General features: G+C 38.2%; 1 protein-coding gene across 2 annotated transcripts in view; it reads right to left on the bottom strand.

Moving 5' to 3' along the window:
• HAPLN1 (hyaluronan and proteoglycan link protein 1) overlaps positions 1–9,938 on the bottom strand; it is an 82,290-nt gene extending 72,352 nt beyond the window's left edge. Inside the window, exons 1-2 of one of the 2 annotated variants that reach the window (XM_001112414.4) lie at positions 9,833–9,938; positions 9,356–9,546 (exon numbers count right to left, since the gene is read on the bottom strand). The gene's annotated coding sequence lies outside the window, so the exon portion shown is untranslated. Of the gene's footprint in view, positions 1–9,355; positions 9,727–9,832 lie in introns of those variants that run through there. The other variant, XM_078004439.1, reaches the window with a different exon arrangement.
• Positions 9,939–16,154: the final 6,216 nt, after the last annotated feature.

The raw sequence follows: 16,154 nt of genomic DNA on the forward strand, positions 1-16,154 counted from the left end.
AAAAAAAGATTTTGTTTGTTGGATCCCTTTTCAAACAACAGAACAAGGACATGGAAAATGCTGGCAAGTATGATGGACAACAAAGAAAGACGTGAAGATGAAAGGGAATGAATAGATAGGAGGAATGAAGAAAATCTGAGGTAAAGATTCCAGTTCACTGCCCTGGACCCGTAGTTGAGAACAACAAATTTTCTACTTTGGGTGATTGCTATTATAAATATTTTTAAATTATACATAAGTGACCAGTTTGCTTGGAACAGTCTTTGTTTATGCCTTTTGTTATCATGGTTAGTAAGCCATCCCCTTTGACTCTTGAAAGTGTTCTGGTTTGACTAATACATTTTATTTTCTTTATATATAAAGAGAGATGACACGAACTAGGCTTGGTCAAAGGAAAATAATGAGTTCAGTTCTAGAAATGTTAAGTTCATGAGGCTATGGGAAATTCAGATTGAAACGTCAAGGAAACTGAACATACATACAGACACAACTAAATTTATCCATAAAACAAATTCAGACAGTACTGAATAAATTATAATTTAGTGATTGACTCAAGAATGATACACTAATTTGCAGAGAGACTCAGAAAATATTTGCATTACATTCTTGAAACTATTTTCTGTGTATTAAATTATACAGCAATTTGGATAAAGTGAAAATATTAATCATGTGAGGATGAGGAAGCATGTTAACATTGGCCAAATGGTCAAGCTGGACTTTTACATTGGGTAATACCTCAAAGTGTCACAAGGTGGCAGCACAACCACAACATAACATGTAATTAACAAGGGTCAAGATCCTTTCAGGTATTCTGCAGTTAGAATTTATACCTGTTGTACATTATACATATATTTTTCTGAGTGTGTGGTCCTTAATTTAAAAATGATTATTTTGTTTTATCGTTATTGCTGCCTTGAAAATGGAGCATATAGAAAGTTTAATTTTCTAATATGTACATTATTTTAAAATATTTTAGCTAGAATAAAAAACATGATCATGAATATACATTGATGGCATTCTCAGGATAATTATTAGCGCATAGGGTATATAATGTCATAGTTATAAATGCTCTGTAAGTTTGCATCTTGATTAATATATTTCAGTTCAACAATTTTATTTAGATCTTTTAAATGTCTATCTCACTAGTAAAATAAAATCTGTAACTTTTTTCACTGACCTGTAGAAGGAGTGTTCAGAAATTTAATGAAAAAATTGTTGTTTGTCATGTTCTAGTTATAGTAACTTCAATTAGGGGATAGGGTTGCCAGGTTTAGTTAAAAAAAATACAGAATATCCAGTTAAAATTGAGCTTTAGAAAAACCAGAATTTTTTTGGTATAAGTATGTCCCGTGAAATATTGGGGACATACTTAAACTAAAGTTATTCAATTATTGAATTATTTTTTGTATTTTATCTAGCATTCCTATTAAGGGGAGGGAGGAGAATTTGGGGAAAAAAAAAAAAAAAAAGGAAGTTGTCAAGAAGTCCAGAGAAATCCAGGATTATGTACTACAAATTCGACCTATGATTTAGAAGTCTTCAGAATCAAGGAACTAGAAAAAGAATTATAAATAGACTTGAATTAGTCTGCATTCTGTGGTAAACTCATTTACATGGTAAACTAAACAACATGGGCTATGGTTAATCAAGTACTCTGGTGAATTACCATCTACACCACACATTGATTACTGATTTTTAAACAACAAAATGCAACAACATATATTTAAAGTTAGTTCGGTATTGGACAAAATGCAATGAACAACTGTAATCTAGACATTTTGGGGTCTTACCCAGGGTTATCATTATGAAAATCTGTCATTAGAGCATCAAGGCACGGAAATACCATTTTAATTTCCTTTAATTCAACAAACATGTCTGGCACCTTCTATATGCAGCGGACTGACTAGGACTGTGAGATATAAGGATTAATGAACATTGCTGTTATCCAACTCAGGGGACATTTATAGTTAATAAAATAAAAAGTTAAATTCATGCATAAATAATGTCAAAACTCATTCTTACTAATTTTTCCCTGGGTTTCAGTTCTTGGTTAACTGCTTCTCCCTTAGTATATCCCTGGGATGATCAATCCCCTGTTCTCTTCCAGATGATTTGCAACTACCATTTTAATGTCAGAGTCTTCCAAATCTCCATTTCCGCCATGACTTCTCCCCTGTACTTAAGAAATGTACATTCAACTCCTATGAGTTTTTGGCTGTCCTGTTGTCACTTCTTCCTGAATTAGACTAATCATTTCTCCCAGAAACTTCTATTCTTCTCTATTCCTAATCTTAGTCAATTGCATCCCTCCTCATGTAATCATCCATCCTTAAAACTGTCACACTATCTCAGACTTCTCGTCCACATCCAGTCAATGCACCCTCATTGAATCATGCCTACACTGTTTCAATGACCTCTAAACGGGTTTCTCACCTCTAGACTTGCTTTCCTTAAATTTAGAGATGTACTGAAATTAACAATTAATTTTATTTACATGATTAATTTTATACTGTAGTGATTATCATTTACATCTTAAAAGAGTTTATAAATTTAACAACATTGATGGGTAAGAAAAGACATAAGGAAACAAAAACAGAGCTGGGGAATGGCTTGGGTTTGGAGGTATTCAGGCATCTGAAATACAGGCACTTGGGATAGAAAGTCAGGACACCCCTGAAGCCCCATATTCAGCACTGTGCTGGACACCAACAGCGGCAACAGGATGTCAGGCATTTGTATCTCCAAGCCAGGTGAATAATGCAGGCTAATGACCCCTCTCCTCTAGGCTGCTGGAAAGACAGGGAAGGAAATCACCTGTGTAAATCAGGGTCATCAGTCCTAGAAATTTAATAAGCTGTAAGCACATCCTTATGTTGTAAGATCAGAACAATATCTTACAACAGCACCAAACGATGGTAGCATAATCTAATGGGGTATAATTAAAAAAAAACTTACATGAATTAATGAAATACTTAATAAAATACGGCTATGAGTATGCTGTATGCTAATTAAACATAAAGTTATGTTTATGAGAAGATATTTAAACAAATGACTCTGATTCATGTCACTTTTATAAAGCCAAAGCAGATTTTCACTATTTTCTTTTTTTCGTAGTTAGTTTTCCAGAAGCTAAGATCAGCATCAATGCTGAAATGTCTCTGAAAACAATTTTACTGTACTTAGGTACCTGAGCAAATATTTTTAAAAGATGTTGGCTTTGACCCGTATTTTCAACATGATGACTGATTCCTTTGCTTCTCCTATGCATATTCCTTTTTCATCTCCGCGACTTTGAGGAATTCTTGGACCACGAATGTGGATTCTCACTGCTCCCTCCCATGAAACCTGGATATTTGGGGTGGCATAAGGGCTCAAAATTGTAGAACTTAAGAAGTTATGGATGCACTACCTGTCCAGGGGCCACAGCTGAAGCACTGTCATGAAGGGCTGAGGGGATCTAGAGCAGAGGTTAAGGCAGAGTGAACAGGAATGTTAACACAAGATGGATGCTGGAAGCCCCTTGGGGCAAAGGGAAGAGGGGAGGTGGAAGAACAGGTTGATCAGGCTCAGCTAAAAGGAGCCAGTAGTTAACATGGTCCTTCAAATTTCTGGAAACAGGCCTTGAGGGAATCCGTCTGTTCTCACACAAGGAGTGGGGATAACTGAAAGGCTGAAGACCTTGGGGGATTGAATCAGGCTTAATTACACCCTTTGGTGTAAGGATGGAAAGGCTCCCAGATGTTTTAAATTCTTTTTACAGAAAACAAAACATTTACTTTAAAGAAATAAAGGACTTAAAATGTAAATGCATGAGTGAAACTCATTCACACTTAAGTGTAATGCATGAGTGAACTTCATTCACAATTAAGTGTAATCAAGAAATCAATAAACCAGAGAACTATCAGATCCTCTGGGATGCAGGGGTAAAGAGCAGGAGTCTCTTTATGAGATAGAGGGGTTAGAACGCCTGGGTAAACGCAAAGAAAGGGAGCCAGGAAATTAGGAAGGCAAATTTCACCTACTTGGCAAATTTTACTAGTGATTCATGATGTGTATCCATCTGTCTCCTCCACTGGTTTGTGAAGTCCTTGAGCCAATTACTATGCAACACCTAGCATGGTGACTGCCTGGTGCAAATGGTAAGCACTACATCGTTCTTGCTTAATCTGAATTTTAGTTTCAAACTGGTGGACAACAATTCTGTGCAAATGCATTTTTGTGTTTCCTGTCCATCCAAGCAGACATATTATTGGAACCGTAGGCCTCCTGGGGTTCTGGAGTGTCAGAGCTGCCTTTCCAGGCCCATCTGTGTCCACACAATCAAGAAACAAAGCTCTTATCCACTCAGCTCAGCGTTTGCACACAAGAGAAAATAAGTTTTTAAAATGCATGCTCAAAATTTTCTTAATACCAAAACTATGAGGCGAGAACTTTTTGGTTATTTTTGTTACTCAAAGTACACTTCGGGACCTTGTAACATTTCAGGTTTATGACATCAGTTTTGACTTTCTGATTATTTTAGAATGGACTTTCACAGTGTAAAGTGAGGGGGAGCAGATGGCACTAGCACAGTGCCTGGTAAACAGCCAGTGCTCAATACATTTTTGTTGAATAAACAAACGAACAAATGAATGATCAAATGAGATGATTCCCCAAATTCAAAATAACAAAGTAAAAATGAAAAAAATTCACAGAGTATGAATGAAGACAAAACCACGGATTATCCATAAGACATGGTGAAAGGCTTAGGGAAATCCAGACTTACCATAAACATAATTTGAATATTATTTAATTTAATTGAATATTATAGTAATTGGAATTTAGTAAGCAATAGAGTAAATTGTGTTCTTTTTGGATGTTAGATTGGGCAGAAGGGAAAATTTCTGTTGTCTTGAACAGATGGAGAACCAGTCCTTTAACTTTAGTAAGTTTTCCAAGATATTTTCACTCTGAATTTTTCTTTTTGTTTTGTAAATAGTCTCCTGGCCTTATAGCAATACCCTGATCTCAAGTGTCACCCCTGTTAAGCTGTAAAACAATCAATGGATTCTCAAAATAGTCAGCAACATTTGATACTTAAATTCTGGCTATCTCTGGGACGCATAGCTAAAAACTCTTAATACCAGTTATCCCCTTCCATGCCTCTATCAGTGGGAGGAGTTATTATGTGGAGCAAGGGCAATATAACTGTAAGCATCAGACCATTTCAGAGAGCTTGGCTGGTTTTCTCTTGTAAAGTTTGTTCTTGTCTAGTATCCTCAAGTCATCCAAAATCATTAAAACTTCTTGTAACATGGTAGAAGACTTTAGAAGAAGGCCGGGCATGGTGGCTCAGGCCTGTAATCCCAGTACTTTGGGAGGCTGAGGCGGGTGGATCACCTGAGGTCAGGAGTTCGAGACCAACCTGGCCAACATGGCGAAACCCTGTCCCTACTAAAAATACAAAAATTAGCCAGGCATGGTGACACATGCTTGTAGTCTCAGATACTCGAGAGGCTGAGGCAGGAGAATCGCTTGAACCTGGGGAGTGGTGGTTGCAGTGAGCCAAGATCTCGCCATTGTACTCCCGCCTGGGTAACAGAGTGAGACTTCATCTCAAGGAAAAGAAAAAAAAAAAAAGAAAAAAAACTAGAAAAGTCCATGATTAAACTTCTACTTTAAGGACCTCTTTTAGGCAGTCTTTCGCTAACTCTCTCACTAGAATGAGTATGCAATTCATTCTAAATCACAAGGATGATCCAATGAAATTATTAACAGAAAGTGGTTTATTTTTTTTCCTAATAGATAATGATCTATTGGAAATAAAGCTTAAAATAATCTGCTTTATTTTATATGATTGATGTGCTAATTCCAAACAGTACCTCCAATCAACACAGGTTATAATTTTGTGATATTAATGAAAAACAACTTAATGGGCAGGTCTCCTTCTTTCACTGTGTGGGTTTCCCTGCCATACAAAAACCAAACGCTTCTAAAGAGGAAACTTCCATTCCACAACAGCAGCCCTAAATCTATTTGTGGATTACACCTGAAAAACTCCCCAAGTAACAAATTCATCATTTTTCTCTACTGAGGCATTTTACCTTCCTATATGAATTTCACAACTTGTCTTGATTCATGCTGATTGTCCTGAGAACTGTTGCAATTGTCACATATCTTGCAAAGAGCTAATTGGAGTAATAATTCATATATCTTTTAAAGAAAAGATTTTTAAAGCTGTCAGTGCAATACTCAAGTGGATGAATCTTCTATGGTATCCTAATACTTCCTTCAAGTGGTGGTTTCCCAAGTAATTGTTTTTGTCTAGGATTTTTTTTTCTATTAGATCAACTTAATGGAAGCCAGGTTCCTGCTTCAAAACTCCATGGGAACAACAAGTATAGATGAAGTTGTTTTACATGCTCAGTATTAGTGTTTGAGAGCAGTATTTTATAAAATAGACCTCATTACTCAAAAACAACTTGTACTACTATCCTTTTCAATTTAATGAAATAATCAAAGAATATGAAACACAATGTACAGCTGCGTGGTAACCTTTTAAGCTAGTGGTTGTTTACCCAACTAAATTCAGTAACACTAAACCTTACAGAAGGAACAGTGATTTAAGATGGTCAAACGCTTTCCACCATTCCTTGAACAATTCCATGACCTGTCTGTCTAAAACAAATCCTATATTAGAAGTGAGTTGCAGTTATGAAGCTATATCCTTGTGGAGGCAGAAAGTTAATGGTAAAGTATCCAATAAAGAGTAAAGTGATCTTAAATACAACCACTAGGGATTTCATAAACTGTTGAGTTGTACCTTAATTTTTAACTTATATAAACATCACTTGCTTTATTTTCTACCCTGAGCACCTATTCCAACGTCTGGCACGTAGTTAATGTTCAACAAACGTCAACCAAAGGAGTCAAGAGTATTTTAAGAAGCCGGTGAGAAAGCCTTATTTGACTTATCCACTAGGTGGCACACAGGGACCATGCTTCACACAGTTAACCACCACAGACCCTCCCCTTCATAGTGTAAATAAAGAGATGCATTATTAATTTATACCACCTCGTCCTCTCTACTCCTAATAATTGTTTAACCAGCTGTTTCCTCTAATCCTCCTTAAACACTATTGATTAAAATCCTAAGTATATTCAGGTTTCCATCCTTTCCTACTTCTCCCAACAGCATTTTGTTACCTTTAAATGACAGGCTGAGTACACTTAAATTACATAGCCTAAGTACTATGGTTACTAATCATGGCTGCAGGATGTCAGAAAATTAATCTGAAGCGTTGTCAAAGTTATTTTCAAATTTGCCTTGTATTTTGTCAGAATTTTAACTGGTGAGATACCATTATCTTAAAAATGCACTCTGAAAAATAAAATGTGCATGGGGCAAAAAGAAGTGAAAAAGAAAACTAGTTTATTTTCTAGAGAAGGGAGTCATTTTCTGAATATAACTCTTGTTCATCTTTACAAAGATGAAGTGCATTACTACCTTAAGATTCAAAAGACTTCTTCAACTGTTCAGAAAATACCAATATTCCACACCCAAGATGCTAAAAGGTAGGATTGTTTAGTAGATCGTTTACACATAAAGTATCTTTCTGCCTAATCTGAATGTATTTATCCTGGATGTGTTACTTGCTCCCAAAGGAAGGAAAAGGAAGTGAAACCACTAGGGATATAATGAATTGATTCTTCTCTGTGAAAGTCTCTTCAGTACTTCTAAATTACAGTGTCAGTCATTCCTCTGAGAGACAGGGCCTTGCTGAAAATAAATGGCTCATTTTATAAATAAGAACATAGTGTTTCCCCACCTTCTTGTTTCTCATAGAAAACCCAGGCCCATCAGGCATTGCTGTTGAGAATACTGGCCTCTGGGTACATTCTTCCTGTAGACCAGTGGTCTGTAGAGGTTGTTGGTTATCTCTTGTTCATTTAATTAGCCTTAAGCAACATTACTTCTTATCTAGTTCTGTTTTTAAGCTGTTTCCAATTTAGTGGAAGAGGTCATCAACAAAAATATATATTCATTTCTTAGCTGAAACAATTAAATTTTTAAAAATGAGTAGTATAAAAGTGGCTAAAGACTAAAGCTAATCACTGAAGAGTCCTTTGGTATACATTATATTTTACTGAATGGAAGGAAAACTTTCATTTTTGTAAGTAAATGGAATTTGGTAACTGATGTAAGAATTATGAATCATATCACATTAAAAATTCTCCAACGATAACTACTATGATATACTTTTGATAGAACAATATTCTCATTCCATTAAAATACTGAAATGACTGAAATGTGTATAAAATCTCTGCAAATTTAGTACACAGAAATAATCACATAGAAATAGTTACCAGAAACTGTATTTGTAATGAATAAATATTACATTCATTTAGAAATTAATCCAGAGCCTTAATTTCTTAAGAACTATTAGCTTCCAAGAAGCCAGCCAGTATGTTTGATTTTATGACATCACACTGGAACATGCACAGGAACACTTTCCACCCTAAAAATTCCCAAATGTACTGGCCACTCTGTGTATTTTTCCAGTGATAAATGAAAATAAAGCAACTTATTCTCAAATTAATAAGCCATCTTATTTTGAACACAATAGTCACATTCAATGGAAGAAAACTACTTAATCGAAGCCCAAACAAGTTTAGGTTTGTTTTGGTGGTGAACAGTCTCAACATATAAATAATTTCTTTAAGCAACTTTTAAAAGTAATCTTAACTATGACTATAAATTCTCTTCAGTGCATTAAAATTATCCATCAACATCATCGTATATATGAAATGCATCATTATTCTATGATGTTAATTTCATAATTAGCTGGAGAAGCCTGGGCCAAAAACGGCAACATTTCTAAGATTATTAATCTAACAGGTATTACCTATGCCTTAAAGTAACTTTCTTTTTCACATAACCCTATATATTCTCTAACACAAAATTCATAAGCCTGGCTGGACATTCCCATTCCTCACCTTTCCCTTCAGCCTATACTATCCTTTTTTTCATCTCAGGTGCTATAAAAATGGTTGTTAAAATACAGATAGAAAAGTCACCACTTGGATACCATGACACTACCAGATTTGCAGTAACACCAGCAGAAGCCAGCATACTAGAGTTAATTCTGTCGCCAATTCTAAACCGAGCCTGTTTATTGTAGTGAAATATTTTATCCGACAATATGAAACTTTTTAAAAAGTTGAGGTGTCATATTAAATTAAAATGAAAGCTAAATTCAAAAGAAAACAATAAAATTTGTATAATGTATATATACATTACATGTGTATTGCCCTTTGAAATCTTAAAGGTACAAAGGTATAACCAAAAGAGGGGGAAAATTTTTGCAAGTTTTACCTTGTCCTGAAATCCAGGAGTTCGGATGCTCTCAAGTTCTGCTTAAGTTGGAAGCTGGAGATCAAGTGAAGCTAGCGCTCTTTCTCCTCACCTTAAGTTTGTCTCTGGGCGAGTGTGAGTGTGTGTGTGTGAGAGAGAGTGTGTGTGTGCAGAATGTCTCTTTGTGGCGCTGGATGGCAGAGGTCCTGATCCTGGGAAGAAGGAGGCACTTTCTCACCAAGAGCACAAGAAAAGCAAAGCGTCACCAGGAAAGTTCTCCTCCCAGATCCCCTAATTACAGCCTAACGTGCACTTCATGCAAACTTCAGGGAGGAAGGGAGGGGCAGCTCTGTGCCCAGACCTTGTAAAGCAGCAGCCTCTTAGATGACTTTCCCCTCTGCTCAGATCTCAAGTATCTCGCTCTGGGGTTCAGGAAAGCCGGCCGCTACAACCACACAAGCCCCCACCACACCACACCTCCCAAACCCTCACCCTCACCACTCCTAGGTCTGTCCAGAGGGGATGGGACATGGGGTCTGTGGAATGATCTGCGGGACAGCGATGTGAGCACACTCCTCAGGACAGTCGGTTTGCGCTTTGTTTTATTAGCCTCTGCTTAAAAGAAAAATCCAAGGGTCGGAGAGGTCCTCTCTTTCCCGCCTTCCCCTCCCCAAAGGAAATCAAGGATAACAGACAATGATGATAACGGCACATAAAACTTCCTAAACTGGAGATGGCCTTCCACCCAAATCAGCAGAAGCATATTTTCTGGTTTACTGGACTCAGTATTGGTGTTGAGTTTAAATTTCTCTTAACAAACAACTGCTATTGTATCCTTGGATGACAGAGCTCAAAGAACCTGGATTTATTTATAGAATGAGGAATGCGAGGGAGAGACGGGATGGGTGGGGTTGGGCTGTGGATCCATACCCAGGATTAGAACCAGATGGGCACAGGGCGCCCGCGCCCGCGCGCGCGCACACACACACACACACACACACACACACACACACACACACTCCTGAAATAACCACTGGGGAAGATGCTGGGACACGCGGGAAAACGCCTCCTGAACAAATAGACATTTATTTATAACTCCTGGGAGAGTATATAGGTCCATTGATTCCCGCCTTGAGTAACCAAGGGTTTTGGAGAGGAAATGGCTTCATATTTCAATAACAGAGCCACCTTTGATGGAGTCTAGGAAGGGGAAAAAAAGAAACACACCGCAGGAAGCAAACGGCTGTTGGAGCAGCCGGGAGGAGGGAGTGGGGCTGGCCCTGGGACTGAGGACAAGCAAACAAGCCCGAGGGGCCCGCGGCCAGGGTAGAGGCCAGACGCAGGCAGTCCCCGAGTAGCAGCGAGCCCGGCCAGGTGGCGCGGGGCGCTGGGGGCGTGCGGGGGATTCGTGTCCGTGCTCCCAGCTCCAGTCGCCGGTTCGGGCAGCGCGGCGCAAGCGGAACTGCGGGCTTCTCAGGGCCGCAGCCGCCGCTCGGGCTGGGGCGCCGGTGGGGTAGAGGGTCCCGTGGGCCGTAGGGAATGGGGGAGTCGTGAGTGCATGAAGTAGTGGGGCAGGAGGATGGGCGGGTCCGGGGCGTCCTAGAGATGCAGGTGGGAGTGGGGACCCGCGAGGCAGCCAAGATGCTGGGGAGGCCGCCGGGACAGGGGCTCTGGTTGGCAGTGCAGGTGGCCCGTGGGCAGATGAGCCAGCACGCAGCGCGCGGGGCAGGGCAGCATCCAGGATGCTGGATCCGAATCGCGCGGGTGGCGGCGAGCGGCGCTATTGTCTCAAAGATAAAGCCTAGACCTCGGGAACTGCCTCCTCCTGGACTCTGGAGAGAGGCAGGAGAGATTGCAGGGGAAAAAAGGGTTCTTCCCGCGTCTTCTGAGAGATTTCACCAGTTCTTGCCTCCGGGCTCCCCCTTACCATTCTGTCTTTGGTAAATCGACACGTGCCTCTTGGAAAGGTTTCATTTCAAAGACAAACCGAACACTCACACACCCTCCCTAAATGAAGACAGTTATATTCAAAATGAATTCTTCATCAGGCAGTTTAACACTTTCTTGGAATTCCAAAACCGGGGTGAGGGCGCTTCTCTTATTTTTCTGTTTCCCCTCCCGCACAGGGAACAGGCTAAGGGTTTGAAGTTTTATGTCCCTAATCTAGGGGCTATTGAGGCAGCTGTTATGTAGAGCTCTACATTAACTGCCAGTAAAAATAAGATACATCTCGGGTTTTCCACTATGCAAAGGGTTTCTATGCTATTAATATTTCTTGTAAACGTTCAGGGTGGTGTGTATTTTAAAACGAATTAGATTTCAAAACAAATATCCAATTTTTATATTAAAGCACCATAAAGGTGGCGAGGCTGGTGGTGTGTGGCTATGATATCATATAAAGACAGTTTAAATACCGATCTTGTTCCCTCAGCTTAACAACCTAATTTCTGGCGATTGCCTGGAGCGTAAATCAAATCAGCTGGTTCATGACTGGCACTTGTTCCCCTATTTTGTGGTCTGCTCTATACACTTATTCCGGCACAGCATTAAGAGAATTTAATGTATTCTGTTCTGAAATTGTTTATTAACCACGCAAGACAAACTCTTTTGCAACTTAGTCACACCATTGTGAGATACCCTAGCTGTGTTTTCAATTTCAGGTATGGCCCCAACCACTGAGATAGACTTCCAGAGATAATGACAGCTACTTACCTCTGAGTCATCCTGTCCCTACTGGTCCTCCCCTATTTCCAACCTACCTTTCCCCATTGCCTCCTTACTAGTCCTTGTTAAAGATCCCCAGTCTTTTTAATCCCAAGTATTTAACCTGTCAATAGTGTGTGTATGAAGTGTTATTCAGGCTTAATTTAATTGACGTTATATACATTTTTCCATTCGTTTTGGGGTTCACATGGTTTTCTAGTTATTTAAAATTTACATTGGAATTAGCTTTAAGAGTCTTTAGAAAAGATTTTTATGTTCAGTTAATTAATGTTCAGCCAAATTGTGCTTTATGGAGGCATACATTACTTTGATTAGCCCTTATAATTTTTCATCAGGGCACAGGCATTATAATAAGCCATGGTAAAAAATCAAATCAAGTAAATACAGGAATAAATACAACTCTATTTTCATGACTAAATACTTTTACAAAGACTTAAATTGTAAAAATAATTTTTGAAGACCAAAATGTCTTCTTAAAGAAAACCATATCAAAAAAGTATTCTGTATTTGAAGATTTCCTGTATTTATTAACATTAGTAATCCATGTAGAAATCCATATCTTTCATTTGATAAATCAAGTTTAGCCTAAAGCTGCCTCCTTACATATTTTAAGTTTGGCCTAAAGGTTTCTCTGTACATTGTGAACTATAACCTAAATGGAATTGTAAACAGACTGAAGCCTACTCCTGTGCCAACACTGAGTTTCAGCCAATCACATGTGGTCAACTGTTCAAACCCTGTTCAAATAAGGCAAAGGCAGAGCTATAACCAGTCCGGGGGTTTCTGTACCTCATTTTCCTTTTTCTGCCCATAAACCTTCTACCACGTGGCTGTGCTGGAGTCTCTGAGCCTACTCTGCCTCTGGAGACTGCCAGAATGGTTCTTTGCTTAATCAAACTCTTTTACATCTAATTTTACTAAAGATTTTTTTTTTCCTAACACACAGCATATTGAGGTTTGTTTTGTTATGTTTTGTTTTGTTTTATTTTAATTTGGAGAAGGCAAAGAAGCCATTTTCTTTTTAAGTTTCAAGAGAAACCAAAGTTTTTTTTGATTTTTCAGTAATATATTTTGATCTATTTTTCATTCTTATAAAATACTCTTATGCTAACCAATATTTCAAAATACGCTGACATGTATATTATATATAATTATATATATCAAAATATTCTATATATAATATATACAGCCTATTTTGAAATGGTGTTTTTTAACATAATACAAGAGTATTTTATAAGAATGAAAAGCAGGTCAAAATGGTGTTATAAAATGTAACTTTGCATTCTTTTGCTAATTGTAAGACAATTTGAGTAATTAGGTTGAACCAGATAAAATGGAATATTCAACCTTTTTCGACCTACCAAAAAGCAATTTCAGCTGGTTTTACCTTATACAAATTTGAATATGTACATAGCATAAGTGTAGCAGGAACATTTTCAACACTTAAAAAATATTGATCTGCAATATCATGAATATTTAATATGTAATAAATTCCCGAGCAGAATAGTATCTCTGCTAGCATATTACACTCGTAACAAAATATACATTTATATTCAAAAGGAGATTATCTAAATTCATCTCCTCTTCAAACTCCAAAAGAGGCTGCCCTTATCCACTAAATTCCAGAGAATTGCTTCCCTCTGAGCTCTTGTTTCCTGGAATTTTTGCCTTAGGCTAGTATTATACCTGGTTGAACATCTGCTAGGATAAAGGTGCAGCTTTGTGCACTTTGGAGGTACGAGGGGAGGAAAGCCATTTGACCTTTCCTGTCTGAGGGCTCAGAACTTCATTAAAGCACCTCCTGGGATTGTAGGCATCACCATGAGAAAGACATCATTTGTAATTAAGTCCTTCCCACTGGCTATATTCCTGTTGAACTCGATGATTAAAATACAAATTCAATATTCTAAATGGTCACAAAGCATTTGATAAAAGGTTATTTTGCTTTTAATGCAATGAGGGGGAGGGATGACTTTCCAAGAGCCCACTTTTTGTGCTCACTCTCAGAAAGTGTCCAGCAGACAGACTCTTCAAAAGGGCACACTAAATAATTAGGCAATAAATTGTTCAAATGTTAAAAGCAGAGCTCTTCCAGAAGCTACTGAGGCCAAATGAGTATCATACCAAGTGATAAATATCCTTGGCTCCTAAGAAATAAACGCCTGCTTGTCCCTATGTTTGTCTGTTGAATTGGTTTTGGGTTCACAGCATCATCCATTATCTTTCTTGTAATTTATCGTTCTGTCAGTGTGTTTCTTTTGTCCAGAACAGCTGAACTCTTCCTTCATTTCTTCAATAAATTGGTGAATATTTCATTATTGTCCTGATTTTACTAATTTTGCAATAGGACCGACCCAGATTCAGTCCCATCTCCTTTGTCAACTTTTTGTTTCTGTTTGTACCTTAAATGAATTTTAAAACATAACTTTGTAATACTTTATTTCTTTTAAAATATCTGACACAAGTATGACAAAATATTAACATTTTTCAAATCCGATGATTGAAAACATTGGTCTCATTTTTTTTTTCTATTTCTTGTTTGAGATACAACTAAAAAATATATAAATAAAAAAGATATAAGAAAAAAGAAGAAAAAAATAAGTAAGGCTCACCAGAATGTCAGCTCCATAGATCAGACATCTTTGGTTGGTTTGGTTTTACTGGCCTATAGCAAGCACAGAGAACAGTACCTGGCACTCAGTAGGTACTCCCAGAGATATGATTTGAAGATTTATGGCACTCATGTCACTATTTAGAAGTTGAGATGCAAGGTCACATAAGTAGGGAGTGAAAAAGCTGGCATCAAACCTAAAGTCTGCAATACTTCCCCTGTCCTGTGTTGCCTAGAAAGGCTAGATCCTTCCATGTTTTTTTTGTTTTCTTTTTTGAGACGGAGTCTTGTTGTGTCACCAGGCTGGAGTACAGTGGCATGATCTCGGCTTACCACAACCTCTGCCTCCCGAGTTCAAGCGATTCTCCTGCCTCAGCCTCCGGAGTAACTGGGACTATCGGCGCGTGCCACCATGCCCAGCTTATTTTTGTATTTTTAGTACAGACGGAGTTTCACCATATTGGCCAGGATGCTCTTGATCTCTTGACCTCGTGATCCTCCCGCCTCGACCTTCCAAAGTGCTGGGATTACAGGCGTGAGCCACCATGCCCGGCGATTCCTTTGGTGTTTTTAAAACACATATATATCCATGTTTCTCTGCTCAGAAATGGTAGAGATTTGAAGGTAAAACTTCCTCTGTGTTTATGAACTTCTCAAGGGCCGAACTTTTAATACTTACCTCATTTCTTACTTTTTTTCGTTCTTTCTTCTAAAAATAAAAACAGGATACATGTGCAGAGCGTGCAGGTTTGTCACATAGGTATGCATGTGCCAAGGTGGTTTGCTGCACCTATTGATCCATCCTCTAAGTTCCTTCCCCTCAACCCATCCTCCACCCCAAGACAGGCCCTGGTGTGTGTTGTTCCCCTTTCTGTGTCCATGGGTTCTCAATGTTCAACTCCCTACTTACCTCGTTTCTAGTGCCCAGCACAGTTCAGTGTGCAGAGTGAATTGTCCTCGTTTTTGTGACCATCTGTAGTAGAGTTTGTGTGATTTGGCAAATGATTAACCCTTCTTCTGTGTGCTTGCTGATAATCCAATTCTACTTAACTTAGAGTTTTTAAAGTAGTTCTAGGAACTTGAATCATCACTGGAGATGAATGTCTTTCTTTCACAACATCAAATATTGGTTCCCTTATTGATGACAATCAATCCAAGTAAGTGATCCTTATATGCAGTTCTGTCTGTTTGGGAGTGGATTGATAAGAAACCAAAAGCAATGGCAACAAAAGCCAACATTGACAAATGGGATCTAATTAAACTAAAGAGTTTCTGCACAGCAAAAGAAACTAACATCAGAGTAAACAGGCAACCTACAGAATGGGAGACAATTTTTGCTGCCTATCTATCTGACAAAGGGCTAATATCCAGAATCGACAAAGAACTTAAACAAATTTACATGAAAAAATCCCATCAAAATGTGGGTGAAGGATATGAACAGACACTTCTCTAAAGAAGACATTAGTGGGTCAACAAACATATGGA

This window comes from Macaca mulatta, chromosome 6, assembly GCF_049350105.2.
Source record: "Macaca mulatta isolate MMU2019108-1 chromosome 6, T2T-MMU8v2.0, whole genome shotgun sequence".
NCBI classification, from domain to species: Eukaryota; Metazoa; Chordata; class Mammalia; order Primates; family Cercopithecidae; genus Macaca; species Macaca mulatta.